The sequence below is a fragment of the Gorilla gorilla genome, chromosome 9 (assembly GCF_029281585.2).
Source record: "Gorilla gorilla gorilla isolate KB3781 chromosome 9, NHGRI_mGorGor1-v2.1_pri, whole genome shotgun sequence".
Taxonomy (NCBI): domain Eukaryota; kingdom Metazoa; phylum Chordata; class Mammalia; order Primates; family Hominidae; genus Gorilla; species Gorilla gorilla.
Genome location: NC_073233.2, coordinates 131,978,052 through 132,000,466, shown reverse-complemented (window position 1 = coordinate 132,000,466; position 22,415 = coordinate 131,978,052). Strand labels below are relative to the sequence as shown.

The 22,415-nt window shown below is 36.5% G+C and overlaps 1 pseudogene; it reads right to left on the bottom strand.

Annotated features, from left to right (window-relative positions):
- Positions 1 to 2,059: 2,059 nt before the first annotated feature.
- LOC129525552 (putative olfactory receptor 10D4) lies at positions 2,060 to 19,140 on the bottom strand (annotated as a pseudogene).
- Between the last annotated feature and the right edge of the window lie 3,275 nt (positions 19,141 to 22,415).

Sequence of the window (22,415 nt, the reverse complement as noted above, 5' to 3'; positions counted from 1 at the left end):
CTGCCCTCCATCAGGCTCATTAGATCAGACGTATTTCACTGCCATCATTTTCTTTTTTTCTTTTCTGTTTCTTTGGAGATGGAGACTCACTCTGTCACCAGGCTGGAGTCCAGTGGTGCGATCTCGGCTCACTGCAACCTCTGGCTCCCGGTTCAAGCAATTCTCCTGTTCAGTCTCCTGAGTAGCTGGGGCTAGTGTTTTAATCTTTGCAAAGGTAGTTCCAAGAAGAGGAAAATAATTCTGTCTAAAAGAATTCTTTGGAGTATTTATAGTTTCAGAAAAATAGAAATTTATGTGTAAAAACTGAAACTAAGGTAACATATTATTAACTAAAACAACCAGATAGCAAAACATATTTTAGAGATGAAGCATTACATTTTAGAGGACGTAGAACAATTTTTCCAATCAAGGTGAGTGTCCTAAAAGTTTGCATTATTAAGGAAAGTTCAAGGGGACGATTTTATAAAAATTACAAAGAAGTGCAACACCGTACATTTTCTCAAGGCCCATAGTTTTGTGAATGTTTTCCTATATCATTTTATCAAAAAGGGTCTGACAATTCTAAATGCTATTTACTGCTATGGTGTTATGGGAAGGGGAAATCCTTTCTCTTTCATTTTTCTGAGATTCCTAATTGGTAGCAATTGTTAATAAAAAAGGCAAAAAATTTTAAGACTAAGATCTGGAGATAAGCAAGTTTTCACAGAAAGAAACTTAAAACTTTGAAAATAGTGAAAAGCGCAGGAGGAATTTTAACAAATGCAAAATAAGGAATATAATAGGATGTTTTTACTTGCAACCAGGAATTAAAATGGAGGAGAAAGTAAGTTGTTTCTTACCTCTATCAGTTTCAAGTTTACTTAGCGTTTTTGATTTGGAGAAGAAAGGAAAAGATATATGTCAGAGATCTTTTAGGAAAAGCAAAATGAAACAAAAATATGTATGAGTTATGGGAAAATAGAAGAAAGAAAAAGGAGGCCGCAAGCAGTGGCTCACGCCTGTAATCCCAGCATTTTGGGAGGCCGAGGCGGGCAGCTCATGAGGTCAGGAGATCAAGATCAGCCTGGCCAACACGGTGAAACCCTGTCTCTAGTAAAAATACAAAAAAATTTAGCCGAACGTGGTGGCACACGCCTGTGATCCTAGCTACTCGGGAGGCTGAGGTAGAAGAATTGCTTGAACCTGGGAGGTGGAGGTTGCAGTTAACAGAGATCGCACCACTGCACTCCAGCCTGGGTGACAAGAGCGAGACTCCATCTCTAAATAAATAAATAAATAAATAAATAAATAGAACAAGAAAGAAAGAAAAAGGAAAAGATGTGGAAAAGGTAGAAATAAGTCAGTTTATTCCTGCGGGACTACATAACACAAAAGGACAAGCACTTCTCTCTTTCCTTCTCCATCACAAACAAACCTTTCCGTCAGATTTAGTGTAAGTTTTATCAAACTGTATGTCACAGAATCGTCAGAATATCCTGTAGCTGGGAAATTCCTTTTATTCTGTTTTCTTTTGTTGAAAGCAAAACTTGTATCATGTTATTAATGCACAATTTCCTGGGTTAAAATTAACTTTGGGGACTCCCTGCCAAAGGAATTCAAGCCCCGTTCTATGGAAGGAAAAAAAAAAGTCAAATTCCCTTCTCTGCTAGCTCAGAAGAGGAATGATGAAGGTATGTGCTGAAGCCGATCTGTCGGCCACGTGCTTTTAGCACCAAGTGGTTCTTGTGCAGTCTGTAAACACAGGCAGGGTCCTGTGACCTTTGCCAGCTGTATTTCCATCAAGACTTTCTCTATTCTTACCTGAAACACCTTGTGAACCCGATGGCTGCTTACACACAGAGAGTCGTGGGTCTACTGACACCAATTTGTAAAAATGGTACCAATTGACTGGTTATTTAACTGGCTCTCTAGAAAGACTATAGCACATGGTGGTGCCATCAGAAATCATAAGCATCACAGACCTCTCTAACACAGTTCTAATAATAATTTCAACCATTCTTTATCCTATTGATTCAGCTCCAGGGTCTTTATTGCAAGCTACTTGTTAGTGAAGAGGAATCTAGTTGTCGGTGCCCCAATAGTGCCATCTGCCGGCCGATGTTAGGTATTTCACCTTAATTCGGAGTCCTGTTTCAAGGGCGGGATTTCAAAATCAAGAGTACTACCGGAAATGGAAATATCATTGCCCTACCAAAATCAGAAATTAGAAGACCTCTAGACACTTTTTTTCCCCAAAGTCACGAACATCTTCCTCTAAATGAAAATTCCTGTAATGGTACACAATCTGTAGATGTGAAAGAATCCTCTAAAATGATCCAGTTCAACCACTTCATTTTATAAATATTAGAACTAAAGCCATAGAGACAAAATAATTTATTCAGGACCACACAGGCTATTATTAGTGGAACCACTGTTAGAACCCCGGTATTTTGCTGATTCACACATAAGTGCTTTTTAACATGCTGTAAGCAGGAAAGATATTTCTAGTCTTTCCCACTTCCTCATCTGAGGCCACTATGAAAGAACACTACTATTACTATTACTTTCCTACCCCTCCACCATGAGGTCACACACACACACACACACACACACACACACACACACACACACTCATAGTCACAAAAGGATATTCTACTTATAATCAGAAATCCTCTTGAAACAAGAATTAACATTCAAAATGTGAAAACCTACAAAAATAAAATTATTAAAAATAATTATAGCCTTTTTTTAAACTTTATTCTGACAAGAGCATTCTAAAACCTTCAGCAAACAGATATGTCAGCAAGGAAACAGTTTTAAAAATGGAACCAGGCCAGGTGTGGTGGCTCACACCTGTAATCCAAGCACGTTGGGAGGCCAAGGCAGAGGATCACTCGAGCCCAGGAGTTTGAGACCAGCCTGGGCAACATGGTAAAACCTTGTCTCTACAGAAAATATAAACCTTAGCTGGGCATGGTGTCACATGCCTGTAGTTTCAGCTACTCGAAGGCTGAGGTGAGGGGATCGATTGAGCCCAGAAGGTTGAGGCTGCAGTGAGCTAGGGTTGTATCTCTGCATTCTAGCCCGAGAGACAGAGCAAGACCCTCAAAAAAGTAACTAAACTTTATTTTTGTATAATTAAACAAATTTGGTTAGGTCTCCATTTTATTCCATAACATGAAGCAGTGTGTGTGAATATGATAGCTGTGATACAAACTAGGCTGGCGGTCTACGATTTCTGCTCTACGGAAGGTAGCTAAATAGACATGAGGGACCAAGCAGAGTGGGTTCTCCACTGGGAGAAAATGTGAACTGGCTAACATGTAATGACCTTTTCACTATAATTTCATAATTCAATTTTTCTGCACAGTACTGATACGGGAGGGGGCAAGGAAGGGCTGGGTCGAGAACGGCGGGTCCCTGGGGAGGGCTCCACCCCTGGACCTGTGCCCATGGAACTGGGGGAGAACAGGCACTCCTGCCTTCAGGTCCAAATGTTGCATTTCTCAAGACCACCCTGGCCCACCATGTCCCCATCCTGTGCCTGTAAAAACCTTGAGACCCTAGTGGGCACGGACACAGCAGCGGGACATCGTGAGAAACACATCAGCAGAAGAACACACAAGTGGCGAGACATCAAGAGGAACACTTGGTACAATACTTGGTAATACTTATTTACTAAGTACTTATTGTTTGCCAGGCATTGTTCTAAGTTCTGTACACACTTACATACTTAATACACTAAATATATTATCTCATTTAGGCCTCAAAACAACCCTACAAGAAGTAGACATCACTGTCATCTTCGTTTCTCAGATTTCCGTGCTCAACAAATGTTTGTTAAATGAATAAATTCTAATTTTCTCCTTGTAAAGGGAGAAAAAAAGAACAGTTACAAATTGTATCTTTGTTGTTTTCCATTGACAAAATTATTATCCAATAAAAGTTTCCATCTTGAAAAAAAAAAAAAAAAGAGGAACACTTGGGTTAAAGAGCACACCGACCGGCACCGGCAGACGCCGGCAGGCCATTGACCAGTGGAATGAAGCGGAGTTTAGCTGCAGCAGTCAGAGGAGAGTCACTCCGCTGAGATGACTCCATGGGAAAACCACCTTCCCGCTCTCCTTCTGGCTCCCCATCCATCTGCTGAGAGCTATTTCTACCATTCAATAAAATTTGGCACTCATTCTCCAAGCCCATATGTGATCTGATTCTTCTGGTACACCAAGGCAAGAACCCCGGGATACAGAGAGTCCTCCACCCTTGCGATAAGGCAGAGGGTCTAATTAAGCTGATTAACTCAAGCTGCCAACGGACGGCTAAACTGAAAGAGCGCACTGTAACACACGCCCACTGGAGCTTCAGCTGTAAACATCCACCCTTAGACGCTGCCAGGAGGTCGGAGCCCCACAGCCTGCCGGTCTGCAAGCTCCCCCTAGAGGTTTGAGCAGCTGGGCACCGAAGAAGCGAGCCACACCCCCTTCGCACACCCTGTGAGGGGGCTAAGGGAACTTTTCCCACTTCAACACATAATCTACTTTGGATATAATTTAAATTAGTTCATTAAATGGGGAAGCAGGAGCTGAACAAAGAGTGCCATATAGGAAGTTACAATAGATAGAATGAAATTGTTCCATAATGTTTTTATCCCCTGAAATAGTTTATATCATTTCTGTGAGATTTTTTTCACTATATTCATCCATTTCTCCTTTCCTCTTATTCAAAACCACCGTGTTATACCATCCTGTCTCACTGTGGAAATATTCCTTTTCTATGGCTTAATAAAATTGATTTAGCACTCAACTTTCCATTCTTTCTGCCCACATTTCATTTCATAATTTTTCCTTATATTTAGGTAAGATTGGAAAGAATGAGTCAGAAAGTTAGACATCTAGAATGGGTTGCTTACACCTCCTCCCTTTAAGTCCTTTATCTTTGCCCTTATTGTATGGTAACCACTCACCTCTTTGTCCTATATGCTAGAGATCCACAGCTCATTTCCTATGCCATGATTCCTGGTCCCCATGTTATTTCTCTTCTTGCAAACCATCAGCTGATTCCCTTCTTCTCTGCTTCCAAATCAAATTAGATAGTCTGGCATGTAGCTAGTTCTTTTAGCAGGTAGCCCCACCACCAGTCAGGATATCTGAGCTAGGGTCAAGGAATAGGGAAGAGCTACTCAACACAGCCTCAGATGATAATGATGACACAGACCTAAATGTGTATGTGGGAACCAACCAGTTCTAGCCCTGGAAATACAACCCTAGAATTGGGTGAATGTAGCTAGACAGGGTTTTCTTTTCTCCCACAATTGCACATAAGATCTAAGACCTTACTTAGTCTGTTAAAGGAATGAATGTGTGAATGTATGTGTTGTGTAATTTGGCTCATTAAGCAATTCAATTTATTAAGTATAACATTGATGCTGATTATTGGACCTAAAAGATGTAAAATGAAAAAACAAAACGAAATCGGTTATGTACAGACACAATGCATTTCACTTAATTAAAAAATGTATTTGGCAACCTTGATGCCTGAAATACAGAGCTAATAACGTAGATTTCTGTCCACAGGAGTTCACAGTATAGTGTTTATGTGAATTTGGGCTGGGGAGGGTTACGTGAACAAATTCCAAACCACTATTTTAAGCTTAATAATAATTATGTTCTAATGAAACTAGTGATAGGAAACAAGAAGAAACCAGTGCAGTTAGGTTGGATTAAGGAGCATGTCCCAGAATAGAGGATAACAGAACTATGCTGGTAAGAATGGAATGATACAAAGTTGTCTTTTTCTGAGAGCCTATCACAGACCTGATAGTAAGATACTTTGTGCAAATTATCTCATTTAATTCTTACAATAATCAGAAGTCTATGAATTATTATAAATAATACAACTGAGACTCTGAGAATGATGAGATCAGAACAGCCACAGACTCTCGTCTCCAAAAATCATATGATTGTCCCACCATTATCTCTCAATGAGAGGCTAGAAGAGGAAGTGAAGGATGCTTACGCAAAGATATAGAAACACAAATCATAAAATAGTTCTTTTAGCATTTTAGTGTTATGAAATGGCTGAAGTTTGACTGTGTATGAAAGAAGTGAGGATGCACGAGAACAGATAAAGACAGGAGGCTGGCGTTTTAAGGGCTTTGAACATGTTGTCTCAGGTCAGAGTTTCCTTTGTGATAAGTGTGTGAATAGCCAGCACGGAGCGTGCTCTAGGAAAACATTAGGCTGAGGACATGGAAGTGATGGGACTAGGCACCCATAAACCTATGCTTAATACATAGAAAGTAGAACCAAGGGTGTTACATATTCAAAGCCAAATAGAGAAGAAGACAAAGCCAGGAGAAAACAGTGAAAAAATGGATGCAATTTTAATGAGGTAGAAGAGAAAGTCTAGTGAGAGAATGAAATGACAGATCTAGAAGTAAACATTATATTGAGAGTGAGATATTCATGTTTGAATGTTCAGAAGTGGGCAGGTAAGGGTGAAGGCAGGACCCAAGAGATGGTCCTGGCTGGTGAACCTGAAATCAAATGAAGTTGAACCACAGGCATGAATGCTTTGAGGCTCGGGTGATAAATTGTTCATTGCTGAAGACTTTAAGCTCACTGAAGGTTGTAGTAGGCTTGGGTTGCAGGAAAAATGTACCCTTTCTACCAAATATTTCAGTGAATATTCATGCATGATTGTAAGAATAGATGATTTAAAGGGACTAGGATAAGAGCTGCTTGGACTTCATCAGGAGAGAAGGTTTGGAAGACTAGAAGTAATGAACTGAAGAAGCTCAAACCTGGCTCTCTATGGGTGGGTTTTGGAGGATAGATTTACTTTTTCTATTAAATTAATTTCAATATTTTTAAAATGGTAAACTTTACAAAAACATTTGCATTTCTGGGTTATTTGAAAAGTCGGAGACATTATCAACAATTAACTTGACAACCAATAGGTAATAACATACCTAGTTTTTTGAACATACAGAATTTTAAGATTAAAAAAATACAAATTCTGTTTAAAGAAAAAATCAGTTAAGACAGAAAGTGGAAGTAACATTCAAAAAAGGTAAGGTTGTATGAGTCTTTATTTACAACAAAATACAGGGAGAGTTATATTAGTCGGTATAGAATAGACTATGCCATGATAACAAGTAAACCCAAAGCTGTGGTGGATAAACACAACAAAGATTAATTTCTCAGTCATGAAAAGTTTTAGATGGAATGGGAGACTCCCTCAGTAGCTTCCAGAGTCCCCATGTCAGGGGGAGAGAGGACAGGAAGGTCACTTGGGTTGATTTTGTGAGCCGTCCTCCAGAGTGATTTGCATCACTTCATCTTATATCCATATCCCTTTGGCCAGAACCCAGTAGCGTGTTCCCAAAGCAACTATTAAGCAGTCAAAAATATTCTATTTGTTTTCAGGGAAATAAAATAAAACATAATTTCGTTTACATATAGCATTGCCTTTGTCCAAGAGTTTTTACAGAAGACAATAGGAAGAGCTGGGAAATGGGTCATTAGAGCACGGGAGCATCGTGGAAACTGCACACAGCAGTTTGAGTATGTGAGTATGGACAGTGCAGAACTTAGGGATGGAGCTAGGGGAGGACTTGCATTCATGGTGATGATTGAGAATAACCAGGATAAGAACCATGGTAAAATTAAATAAAATGAAGGCTTTATGCAGATGCAAACAGGTGATATTGGAGTCTTGGTAAGACTAGGAGAAAATAGCATGATCTGTGAAGAACTGAGATTAATAGAAGCTAAAAACATCTGCAGTATCTGATCTAGGTGATTTTGAGAGTAGAAACTTTCTATTTCATGCATAAATACTATGACGTTTTGAATACTATCGGCTTCAGAATACTTATATGTTTTTATATTCAGCAACTGTTTTTGCTTATGATTATAAAACAGGAAGAAAAGAAGAAACTCACTATACTACTGCTGAAGAGTGACAAGCGGTGGAGGATGACACAGATAAACCTATATTTTAAATTTGTAATATCTAACTCTTCACAGACCCAAGGTAATTTAATATAACTAAAGTATGAAAGCCACTGATCTATATAAAATGGACTTTTTTATTAGAAATGTATTAATCACAAGAACAAACCAAGAAAAAAATTAAAATCTGAATAGATTAAGGTTCATGAAACAATTAAAAACCATTCTCCAAGAATTAGGTATAAAAATTATATTAGAATCAAATGACTTTGTAGTCTATTTCAAGAAACAGCTGATCCTCCTGTGTTCTTCTTTCTAGAGCATAGAATGTTTATCCAATTCATTTTATAAGGGTAACAAATCTGAAACTAAAACTAATTCCAAAAACATGCCACTAAATCCATAATTAAAATAGATGTGAACTCTGAATAAATTTCAAGCAAATGAAATATAAGAAATACTAAATGCCCCATCCCAATGACTATTCAGTTTGTTCTAGCAATCCACAGATAATTTAATACTGGTAATGCATTAAATATTGAATAATAAAGTTGAGCATAGTAGCTCATTCCTGTAATCCCAGCACTTTGGGAAGGTGAAGTGGGAGGATCACTTGAGGCCAGGAGTTCAAGTGATCAAGTGAGCTATGATCATGCTACTGCAATCCAGGCTTAACGACACAGTGAGATCTTGTCTTTAAAATATAAAAAATAAAAAAAGTTTAGTTTTATGAGATAAGCAGAAATTAAATTTCCACTTGTAATCCAGTAAATATCAGGTATATTAAAGAGTTTACTAAGACAAAAAAAAACCTAGAACTCATTATTAAATATTTATCAGAGACGAGTTATAAGAATTTCTAAGTTTAAAAACAATAGAAAAGGAGAAAAAAGATTAGTGCTCAGTAACATAAAAAAAGACTTCTGTACCTAAAATATTGTAAAGGAAAACAAAGGACAAATGAAAAGGTGAATGGAAAAGTAATGCATACGAGAAATTAATATTCTAAATTTATGAAGAATACAAAATAATGTAAAATTTCTTAGGGTCTCATTAAACATTTACAAAGATCAATAACTGATTTTATACAAAAGAGGATATTCAAATAAATATATAAAACATATATTACCTCATTTGAAATAAAAATAATCATTTCAACAAGTTATTAATTTAATAACCTTTATGATAGTATTTTGCATAGTAAAGGGGGAAATATATTTTTAGGAGCTGCTATAGCATTTCTCTAAAGTATTGTGGCAGTGTGTATAAAACGAACAAAAAACCAATATTCTTTGACCCAGCAATACCACAGCTAAAAATATAATAGAGATATGGTAAAATCTTTAAGCACAAATATGTTCACTGTGGAGTTATGGTTAATGGTGAAAAACTAAAATCAAATTATAAGCTTAGTAATATAGGAATAATTATGATTATCCTATTAATTGATAAAACAGAATATTATGCAGCTTTTTAAAATTTCCTTATTAATATTTTATAGTGATAATGGATTTCTAGCGTAACAGCTTGAAGAGCTCTGTGGAACTACTTTCTAGCAAAACTGGTGAAGAGAACCATTTAAAGTCTCTAAAAATAGCTCTAGGGATATATAGGAAAAAAAGAAACATTTATTTGAGAAAATCAATTATAATTTGGTAATAACAGACAGGGTTTCTGGTATTTGAACTGAGATCTGCTCCCTACCACCCCTGTCCAGCCCAGTGACATAGAAACTCTGCTCCAGACTAGAGCAGTCAAGAACACAAGGCTTTCTTTTTTCTCAGCTTCCAGTCAGAGGGCTATCTTCCCAGAAAGTGCAGGATGTCAGCACGTCTTGTTCTTTCCCCAGCTACTTGTTGCTTGAGCTAAGTTTCAAGTTAGTATGGCTAAAGGTGAGGGGCTTCCTTCTTCTTGCCAGTCCTTACCTGTGAGATGGAAGATCAACCTTGGTTGTGACACTGCCGAAAATACAGGAGTCTCAGCTGACACTGCCCCAACCCATAAGGTCATGGTTCCACACTAGGAAGAATAAGCTAAGAAGAGCTGAGGCTACTACCCATTTCTCACTCCTCACTGAGTACTTAATTTCTACAGTGGGGGTGTCACTCAAAGACAAGCAGCCATTGTGCCCACTTCCAGCTTCAGAGCCCTGCCTCAGAGATTATGCCTAGGGGAAAAAGCAGAAAATGTAGGAAAGAAACAGCTGGAAGGAGCAAGCATAGATCAAGACAAATCTGAAACACTGATTGACCCTCTGAACTATTTCTATAAAAGACCCCAAATATGACTGGGTTAGCCTACAGAACAATTTAGGCCCCAGGGCATTATTGAAAACAACACAACAATTTGTCAGCAATTAGTGGAGCTGAATGGCTAGGTGTGGCCAGGGAAAGAGACAATTAAAGAGAACCCTGCCCAAAACACTGTTATCTGAGTGTAGTGAGACTTGACACCACAGAAGACACAATAGACTTCACTAAAATTTTCTGGCCAGTCACTAAACAAACAGGCAAATAATAATAACATGCCCTGGAGGGAGATGAAAACCAGCACCCAGATGCTAAGATATATTCTCTATAATGCCTAGCTTTTAACAAAAAATTACAAGACATACAAAGAATCATGAAAGCATGGCCCATACATCAAGAAAAAAAGCAGGTTAGAAAACAACAACAGCTTGTGAGAGCAACCACGTATCAGATTTTAGCAACAGACAATGACTTTAAAATATCCATTTTAATTGTGTTCAAAGAACTAAAAGAATTCATGACTAAGGAAGCAAAAGAAGGTATGATGACAATGTTGCATCAAATAAAGAATATCAATAGAGAAATAGAACAAATAAAAATTCTGGAGTTCAAAATACAATAACTTAAATGAAAAATATTAAAGGGACTCAAAAGTAGATTTTAATTGATCAAAGAAAGAATTAGCAAATGTAAAGATAAAGATAAATCAATATAGAGCATGAAGCCAGAAAACAGAGAGAAAAATAATAAAGAGAAATGAACAAAGATTCAGAGAAATGTAAAACACCATTAAGCACACTAATATATGCTTAATGGGAATACCAGAAGCAGCAGAGAGAATGAGAGAGAGAGAGAGCATTAAAAGTATTAGTAGAAATAATGACTAAAAACATCCCAAATATATATAATGAAAAGCAACAATCTGCATATCCAGGAAGCTCAATGAACACTAAGTACAATAAGCATGAAGAAATCCAGATAAATCATAGTAGAAATATTAAAATCCAAGCACAGGAAAAAAAATGTGAAAAGCATCAAGAGAAAAAAGACTCATCACTTACAAAGGTACCCCAATAAAATTAGTTTCTCATAAGAAACAACAGAAGCTGAAAGGAGGGGGAATAATCATTTCAGTGCTCAAAGAAAAAACTAAAAGTCAACCAAAAGCCTACGTACAACAAAGCTATCTTCAAAAGTGAAGCTAAAAATATTCTCAGATAAACAAAAATTAAGAGACTTTGTTTCTAGCAGATCCACCCTACAAGAAAGAATGAATTTATTCAGACTGAAAACAAGTGACCCCAGAATGCGATCTGAATTCCCATGGAAAAAAAAAACTGGTAAAGGTAATTATGTAATTATAAAAGATAGTATAAATGCATATTTTCTCCCTTCCTTTAACTGGTTTAAAAGCAGCTGTAAAAAACAATGTGTATGTAATTTAGGGCATATAACGTATATAAATGTAATATATTTGCCAATAACAGTAGAAAAGAGGTGGGTGGAAGCAGAGCTGTATTGGGCTAAGATAATTACTCTAGATGGTAATTTGAATCCACAGAAAGAAAGAAAGAAAACCAGAAATAGTAAGAAGTTTATTATAACAAAAACTATGAATATATACTTGCTTTCCTTTCTTCTCTCAACTTTCTTTAAAAGACATGAAATTGGTGGGGTGAGAGAGCATCATGAAGAATAGTTAATGGATGGTGGGCTTAATACCTGGGTGATGAATTGATCTGTGCAGCAAACCATCATGGCATACATTTACCTACATAACAAACTTGCATATCCTGCACATGTACCCCAGAATGTAAAATAAAAGTTGAAGAAAAAAAAACTCTCCTCCATAAAAGTCAGCCATGATACAGGCATTATACTATAAAAAATACATAAAATTATATAAAATAATAATTATAGCAATGCATTGTTGAATTATAATATCTGTGTATGTAATATGTATAACAGTAATAGCACAAAAGAGGAAAAAAGAATAGCATTAGATAGAAGTGATGTTTTTGTATTGCTCTGGAATTAACTTATTATAAATCTGAAGCTAATTGTGATAAGTTATGATGTAAGATGGGAGGCCCTTGAGATAATGACTCAAAAAATACCATAAAAATCATTAAAGAAATTAAAATGCTACATTTGAAGTTAACATAAAGAAAAAAAGTAAAGGAGAAATAGAGGGAAAAAAGATATAAAATGAGGCATACAGAAAACAAAAAGTAAAGTGGTAGGTGTAAATCCAACTATATTAATATTAACATTAAATGTAAGTGAATTGACAATTCAATCAAGAGTCAGAGATTGTCAGACTGGACAAAAAATCATGATTCAACTACATATTGCTTACAGGAGACACACTTTAGACTCAAAGATACAAACATAATCAAAGTAAAAGCATAGAAAAATATATAATGTAAACAGCAACCACAGGAAATCTAAAGTGGCTATATTAATAGACAAAATAGACTTTAAAACAAAAAAATTACTAGAGCTAAACACAGATACTTTTTAATGATTAAAAAGTTGCCTCTATCAAGAAGATATAAAATTATAATCATATGCACCGAATAACAGAACTACCAAAATACATGAAGCAAAAATTGACAGATGAAGGTGTAAAAAAGACAATTCAGGCCAGGTGTGTTGGCTCACACCTGTAAATCTGAGCACTTTGGGAGGCTGAGGCAGGCAGATCACAAGGTCGGGAGTTCGAGACCAGCCTGGCTAACATGGCGAAACTCTATCTCTACTAAAAATACAAGAATTAGCTGGATGTGGTGGCGGGTGCCTGTAATCCCAGCTACTCTGGAGGCTGAGGCAGGAGAATCATTTGAACCCAGGAGGCAGTGGTTGCAGTGAGCCAAGATTGCATCATTGCACTCCAGCCTGGGCAACAGAGCAAGACTCTGTCTTAAAAAAAAAAAAAAGGCAATTCAATAATAGCCTATTTTTAATAATGAACAAAATGACAATACAGAAGATCAAGGAAATAAAAGACTTGAACAACATTATAAGTCAACTAGACATAAAAAAATCTATAAAAACTCAACCCAACAACATAGAATACAGAGCCTTCTCAAGTTTACATGGAATGCTCTCAGGGATAGACCACATGCAAGTCCATAAAACAAATCTTAATAAGTTTAAAAGGATTGTGATCATACAAACTATGTTCCTCAAACAGAATGAAATAAAATTAGGAACTGATAGTAAAAGGAAACTTGGAAAATTAAGAAATATGTGAAAATCAAACAATAAGAAGTTAAATTAGAAAAAAAACACACAACAGACAAGATTTATGTGATGCTGCTAATGTGGTACTTTGAAGGAAGTTCGTATTTTGAATGCCTATCATATGAAGAAAGATCTGAAATCAATAACTTAATTTTCCAGCTCAAAGAAATGAAAAAAGGAGCAAACTATATTAACAGCAAGCTAAATGAAGAAACTAATAAAGGTTAGAGCAGAAATTAATAAAAGAGAATTTTTAAACATAGAGAAAATCAATAAAACGAAAAGTTGATTATTTAAAAATATCAACAAAACTTACAAGACTTTAGCTAGGTTGACCAATTTAAAAAGAAGAATCAAATTATTAGAATCAGACATGGAAAAGGAGACATTACTACCAACCTTACAGAAATAAAAAAGACGTTAAAGGAATAGTAACAGTAACTGTATCAATAGACTAGATAACTTAGATAAAATGGAAAAGTTCTTAAAAAGACACAACCTACCCAAACTGACCCATGAAAAAAGAGACAATCTGAATAGAGCTATAAAAAGTAAAGTTATTAAATCAATAATCAAAAATATACCCACAAATAAAAACTCGGGACCACGTGGCTTCACTACTAAATTCTGCAAACTATTTTAGAAAGAATTTACACCAATTCTTCACAAACTCTTCCAAAAAAAACAGAAGAGGGAAAAACTTTTCTCAACTCATTTTTCAAAAGCAGGATAACCCTGATACCAAAAATATCAAATCAAAGGAAAAAAAGAGAAGTCAATATCTCTTATGAATATGAATACAACAACCCCCAACAAAATCTTCCCACACTAAATCCATCAATATATAAAAAGAATTATATACCATGACAAAGTGAAGATTTATCCCAGGTATGCAAGTTTGGATTGACATTCAAAAATCAACTAATGTAATACACTATATCAAACAACAACATCAAAACCCCCCACCAAACCACATGATAATTTCAATAGACAGAAAAATCATTTGACAAAATCAATACACTTTCATGATGAAAAAACATTCAACAAACTAGGAGTAGAAGGAAACTTCTTCAACATGATCAATGGCATCTATGAAAAATTCACACAGCAAACATCATATATAATGGTGAAAGACTAGATTCTTTGCCTCTAAGTGAAGAACAAGACAAAGATACTTGCTTTTAGCACTTCTGTTAAACATTGTACTGGAATTTTAAGCCAAAGCAATTAGGCAAGAAAGAGAATTTTAAAAACCTAAGGATATCCCTAGAGAAAAGAAAAGGAAAACATAAAATTATCTCTACTTGCAGATGACATAACTGTGCATACAGAAAATCCTAAGGAATCCACAAAAAAATACTAGAACAAAGGACTTCAGCAAAACAGGACACAAGATCTATATACAAAAATCAGTTGATTGAATTTCTATATATTGGCTATTAAAAATCTTAAATGGAAATTAAGAACACAATTCCATTTACAGTAGCACCAAAGGAATAAATACCTAGGAATACATTTAAACAAGGAAGTAAAATCCTTGCACCTTGGAAACTATTAAACTAAAAAGAATTAAAGAAGATCTGGATGAATGGAAAAAGATCCCATGCTCATGGGTTAGAAGAATAAATATTGTTGAAATAACACGAATTTACAGATTCAATGCAATCCCTATCAGAATCCAGTTATCTTTTCTGTAGTTGATAAGCTGATTCTAAAGTTCATATGGAATTCCAAAAATCTGTCAAAACAATCCTGAAAGAAGTAGAAAGTAGGAGTAATTACACTTTCCCATTTCAAAACTTACTAAAAACCATGGTAATCAAGACTGTGACAGCAGCATAAGTATAGAAATATATGTCAATGGAAAAGAACTGAGAGTATAGAACAAAATCAAGACATGTATCTATGGTAAATTGATTTTCAACAACGGAGCCAAGACCATTCAATAGGAAAGAAGTCTTTCAGCAAATGGTCCTGGTACAACTAGATATTCGCAGGTAAGAGAATGAATTTGAACCCTTAACTCACACCATTTATAAAAACTAACTCAAAAAGAATCATAAACCTAAATGTAAGAACTAAACTATAAAACTCTTAAAAGAAAACATGGGTATCATGACCTTAGACTTGGCAATGATTTCTTAGATATGACACCAAAAGCACAAATAACAAAAGAAAGATAAACTGGACACCACTGAAATTTAAAGCTTTTATGCACAAAGGGTACTATCAAGAAGGTAAAAAGACCATTCACAGCATGAGAGAAAAGATTTGCAAATTATATGTTTGATAAGGATCTGGCATCTGAGAATATATAAAGAATCATTACAATTCAACAACAAAAAGGCAAACAAACCAATTAGAAAATTGACATATTACTTGAATAGACATTTTATTTTCTGAAGCGGACATACAGATGGCCAACAAACATGTGAAATGATGCTCAATTTCATTCATCATCGAAAAAATTCAGATCAAAACCACAATGATACACTGTATCATAGCCACTAGAATGGCTACATAAAAATTTTAAAAAGTGTTGGCCAAGATGTAGTAAAAACAGAACACTTCTACTTTGCTAGAATGTAAAATGGTGCAGCCTCTGTGGAAAATAGTTTGGCGATTTCTCAAAAGAGCGAACATAGAATTACTCTATGATCCGGAGGTCAGGAGACTGAGACCATCTTGGCTAACATGATGAAACCTCGTCTCTACTAAAAATACAAAAAAAAAAAAAAAAAAAAAATTAGCGGGGCGTGGTGGCGGGCGCCTGTGGTCCCAGCTACTTGGCAGGCTGAGGCAGGAGAGTGGTGTGAACCCGGGAGGCGGAGGTTGCAGTGAGCCGAGATCGCGCCACTGCACTCCAGCCTGGGTGACACAGTGAGACCCCGCCTCAAAAAAAAAAAAAAAAAAAAAAAAAAGAATTACTCTAAGATCCAGCAATTTCACTAGTAGGTATACATCCAAAAGAACTAAAAACAGGTGTTCGAACAAAACATACACACAAGTGTTAATAACAGTACTATTCAAAATACCCAAAGGTAGAAATAACTCAAAAGTTAATCAACTAATAAATGGAAAAACAAATTGTGGTGTACCCATGCAGTGAAATATTATTTAACATAAAAAAATGCTAGAACATAGATTAATCTTGAAAATATTATACTCATTTAAATAAGCCAGTCACAAAAGACTGACTTTGAAGGTTCATATTATATGATTCAACTTTTATGTAATGTCCAGAATAAGCAAGTCTATAGATACAGAAAGTAGATTAGTGTTTGCTCACTAAGGGTGATGTGGGAATAGGGAGGTAATGGTTAAAGAGTATAGGACATTTTTTGTGGTGATTAAAATGTTCTAAGATTGACTGTGGTGAAGGTGGTACATATGTAAATATGTGAAAAACCATTGAATTGTACACTTTAAATTCACAAATTATTTGGAGTGTGATTATATCTCAAAAAAGCTATTTAAAAAATTATGGCATTTGAAAATTCTTGATACATGATTAAAACAAGAAAATATATATATGAGTTAATCACAGCTATATAAATCTCTCTAAACTATATACATATATAGATACATAATATAAATATAGATATAGATGACATAGATAGAAATGAAAAACATTTAAACAAGAAGTCAGAAACCCTAGTTCCAATTTAATCACTAATGAGAGAGGTAGGAAAAATGACAAAATGTTAACAGTGGTTATCTTTTGGTGGTAGGATCAGTGAGTAATTTCTACTCATTTTACTTTTTTGCAGTGTCCTAGTTTTCTTTGAAGCTATTTACGTGAGAAGACAATGACTATTATTTTTGAAGGCCCGTAAGTTCTAGAATTCAAATTTAGTCCCTGACTGAATGAAAGCAAACCTGTAATCCTCTTATAGAATTGAAATTGTTGTTATAAAGAAAGAATATGTTTACCTGAGAGATAGCCTATACTAATACATCTTTTTGCATATATGGGTACTAATTGACTTCTAAAGAGAATTTATTTTCTTTCTTTTTTTTTTTATTTTTAAGACAGTGTCTCTCGTTCCATCGCCCAGGCTGGAGTGCAGTGCTGCGATCTTGGCTCACTGCAGCCTCCACCTCCCAGGTTCAGGCGATTCTCCTGCCTCAGCCTCCTGAGTAGCTGGGACTACAGGTGCCCGCCACCACACCTGGCTAATTTTGTATTATTAGTAGAGACGGGGTTTCACCATGTTGACCAGGCTGGTCTTGAACTCCTGAGCTCAAGTGATCTGCCTGCCTCAGCCTCCCAAAGTGCTGGGATTACAGGCGTAGGCCACCATACCCGGCCAGATAATTTCTTGGTATCAGACTCAGACATATGTCATCCATCAAAATATAGACTCACAAAAAGTTATAGAAATCAATGGAGCGAATTTAATGAGCTAGATTTGCTGGCAAATTGAAGAATATTCTGTGTAAACCGAAAAGAAGCTCCTGAGAGAAGTATTTATGTTGCCATTTAGACACTACAGAAGCAGCATTAGCACATGGTTAAGACGCTTTGGGTCACATTTTCCCAGCAAGTTTTTAACTCCATGACACTGCAGAAAGATCTCAGCCTCTCAGTGCCTTTTTTCCTCATAAATCGAGATAGTAATATTATCTACTTCATATGATTATTCTAATCACTACATGTATCAGTATTTGTAAATAGCGCCTGGTACTCAGTCATCAAACAAAATATAGGAGCTAATTGCCCCCAGATAAATTTAAGACAAAGCTGTAAAGACAGACCAGGATATAAAGCTTACCTTCCACAATTATGTACTCCTTGAATGAGCACCTTTCTCAGTGCCAGCTTTACACCTTTGTTTCTCAAAGTATATATCAAAGGATTCAGGGAAGGGGTAACAATATTATTCAACACCTGAATCACAGAGTTCAGCCAAGGGCTGGAGGCAGGTCGGAGATAAATGAGGACAATTGGTCCATAGAAGAGCAGGATGGACGTCAGATGGGCACTGCAGGTTGAGAAGGCTCTGCGCCTACCTTCTGAGGAACTGATTTTCAATATAGAGATAACAATGCAAGCATAAGAGGTGAGGATAAGAAGAAAACACATGAGCGCAACAACACCTACGTTGATGAAACTCACTGTCCATGCTAGAGAGGTGTCTGTGCAGGCCAGGGGCAGCACCACCGGAATATCACAGAAAAAAATTGTCCACTTCATTGGGGCCACAGTAGGGTAACTTAAAGATGAGCAGTGTGAGGACAGATGCATGCAGACAGCTCCCCGTCCAGGTGCCTAGCGTCAGGAGGGCACACACCCTGCGGTTCATGATGACCGTGTATCGCAAAGGGTGGCAGATGGCTGCAAATCGGTCATAGGCCATCACAGTGTACAGGAAACACTCAGTGCAACCCAGGAAATGGTGAAAGAAGAGCTGGGAGGCACAACCCTGGAAAGAGATGGTGTGGCTTTGTCCCACTAAGCAGAGCATCATTTTGGGGGAACTCACTGAAGGGAAAAATATGTCAAACACAGACAGGTTTCCCAGGAAGAAATACATGGGGGTGTGGAGGTTGGAGGAAGTGAGGACGGCCAGAAGAATGAGTAGGTTCCCCAGCAAGGTGAAGAGGTAGAAGGCCAGAAATAAGACAAAAAGCACATTTTCCATCCCCTTTGTGTGAGGGATTCCCATCAGGAGGAACTCAGTTACTGGAGTGTGATTCTTTATCTTCATGTCAAATTAGTCCTGGAACATCAAAGAATGAGTTTTTCCTGCAAAAAACTCTTTATAGAGCCTATCGCAAACATCGCAAACTGATAATAACTATATAGAGTGGAGAACTTCTAAATAAGAGTCAGTTCAATCCTGTCACTAATTAATGACTGACATTTGGGTAAGTTATTAATCTATTTTTCATCTGTTTCCTCATAAGTAAAATGAAGAGACAACACTAGAGTTGATATAGAAGAGAAGGTGTAGAATAAACTTTACAACTGGAAGTATCTGAGTTTACATACTAAACATGCTGCCCACTCTGACATCAGATGACCTTGAAAAAAACTCTTTCAATCTTTTCTGAATATATATAAATAGTAAAATAATATACTATGGTTCCTGTGTACATTAATGCATTGATGTCTGCAAAGTACCTATATAATTTTGGCTCCTACCCATCTTTGTTAAAAAACTTATTCATCAAATTATTTAATGTGTGCCTTATTCCACAGCATTTCTCTAAGTTGACTTGTAGCAGTTCTGAGATTACCCATTCATGTGACTGATCCGGGAGGCAGCTTTCTCAATCAGCAGCTAGAGTAACTGAAAACTGAGAATTGTCTAGTGGGCGTAAAACAGAAAGGAAGCCTGGGCATGGCGGCTCACACCTGTAATCCCAGCAGCTTGGGAGGCCAAGGTGGCAGGATCACTTGAGCCCAGGGATTTGAGACCAGCCTAGGCAATACAGTGACGCCTTGTCTCTTCAAAAATTAAAAAAAAAGGAAAAGAAAAAGAAAAAACTAGCTGAGTGTGGTGGTGTATGTCTGTAGTCCCAGCTACTTGGGAGGCTGAGGTGGGGAGATTCTTTAAGCTGAAAAGGCAGAGATTGCAGTGAGCCAAAATCATGCCACTGCACTCCAGCCTGTGTGACAGAGTGAGACCCTGTCCCAAAAATAACCTAAATAAAAATAAATAAAAGAATAGAAAAGATGATATGTAGGTAGGAAAAAGCAATATATAATTACTGATATTAAAAACAGCCATTTCTTTTAATAGAGTTTAGTGTCCAATAGCAATTATATCTGTGACTTGACTGCAAATAATCATCATTTTTCCTAGAATTAGCTTTATAATTCCCCATTATCACTTTACATCTTATTCATTTCCTAAAATTTCTAAAGTTAAGCTTCATTAATCAGGTAATAGCTCAATAAAATACCATGGAGTCAACTAAGTCAGATTTAGCCCAAAGTCAAACAGAGCCAATTCCCACGTTCTTCCCACCTTCCTCTAGTGCATAGAACTCATCAGAAGATGAGAGGGGAGCACTCCAGAGAAAAGGCACTCACAGACTGAAGGGAAATGTGGCTGTCCTGGGCTGAAAACCAGGCCCTACATCCACCCAGCCCTGTTTCCTTTGCTTTTAGGTGCTGTGGATCATCTGTGGCTCTGGGGCTAGAAAAGCCGAATGTTCCTCTTTTTCAGACTCAGCCACCCAGGCCAGAAAATCTCAGTGCCCCTGGCCCCTGAATGAAGTAGCAGCAATCAAGCCCTCAAGAGTGAATAAAAGTCTTCAGTTTCTTTGGGACCCTCTTCCCTAGTGGGCACTAAGGAAGTGTGCAACCAAGGGAGCAATTAGACTGGAGGCGTTCCTCTCTTCCCTTCTCTTTCTCCCCACTGCATCTACCTTATTAATTCTTAGACTGAAATGCAATTATACAGTGGTATTTAGTTATATTCAGTTTAAAGCTCTTTAATTAACAATAATTCTTGGGCTGTTTTTCCTCTAGGAGTGAGCCATCCATGAAGTTCAGATGTTTGAGATTGCCCGGTGATCCTTTACCTGGAGAATCTGGGTTTGAAGAAAGAGCCAGAAATTAGGAAAGCAACCACTTAAACAGGCAACAATCCCATCTGATGCTAAAAACAAAACAAAACACAGCTGCACCTGTTTTTTTCTACAATTTGCTTTATAATCGCCCATTATCACTTCCACAACTGATGGAATTCATATTTTATTCATTTTATTTTTTTAGTTTCCTCTTAAAAAAAAAACAGGATACATGTGCAGAATGTGCAGGTTTGTTCCATAGGTATACGTGCCATGGTGGTTTGCTGCACCTATTGACCCGTCCTCTAAGTTCCCTCCCCTCACCCCCACCCCCTAACAGGCCCTGGTGTGTGTTGTTCCCCTCTGTGTCCATGTGTTTTCAATGTTCAACTCTCACTTATGAGTGAGAACATGCACATTTTCTCTTTATTTTCCTTTAAGACTGCTACTGACATTAATTTTAGCATACATTAATTACTGTAACTTGGTTGGATGTATATTTTAAGAATTCAGTCTGCTGACTGCTGTGTAGAGAATGGATCAGAGTGGACAAGGGTAGATTAAGTACATCTGTGAGCATGTTATTTTTACTGGCTGTCTAACAAACAAAAAGCAAATGGGTTTATTAAAAATGTTATGACTAAAATCCCTTTGAGAAAATATAGAAGGCACAGAAATTACAACCATACTGTTGTATAAGTAAGTTTATCAGCATTTTTATAATTATTGTGCTTCTTTATGCCAGAAAAAATACAGAAGAGACTCCCACCTCCATGTTTTAAAACAGTAATGACTGCTTACTGAGAATCTTTCTTTTTAAAAAACCAGACTGCCCAAGGCCCCTTTGTTTTATTCTTGCATTGGCCCCATTAGTTAAATTTTATTTTCTTTTAAAGACAAAAATAGGGCTCAAATAGTTAAAACACTTGCCAAAGTTGACTCCAAAAGTCAATCATAGAGCTTGGATTTGAGTTTCAGTCTGACTGCATTTAACATTTATGCCCAATTCTAACAAAATAGAATAAATATTTTGAATACGAATTTAAAAAGTAAACATGCAGAGTCACTCATTCCTACCCATTTTCTTGTTCTTTAGTATTGTGTTAAATCAGATCAACATAAAATCTTAAATTTTTGTAACTAGTGATAATTTCTATATGTTTTAAAAGCTTTATTGAGAAATAATGTACATGTCATAAAAGTTCACCCATTTTAAATGTACAATTCAGTAAATACATATTTGCAAAGAATATATATTAACGGAGTTTTCAGCTATCACCACGGCCTAATTGTAGAATTTTTCCCTCACACTAAAAAGACGCCTCACGATCATTATAGTTATTCTCATTCCTATCCCCAACACTAGGCCCCCACAAATCTACTTTCTTTCTTTGCCATTTGGGGACATTTCTTTTAAGTGGAATTATAAAATATGTGTTCATTTTGACCTGACATCTCTCAG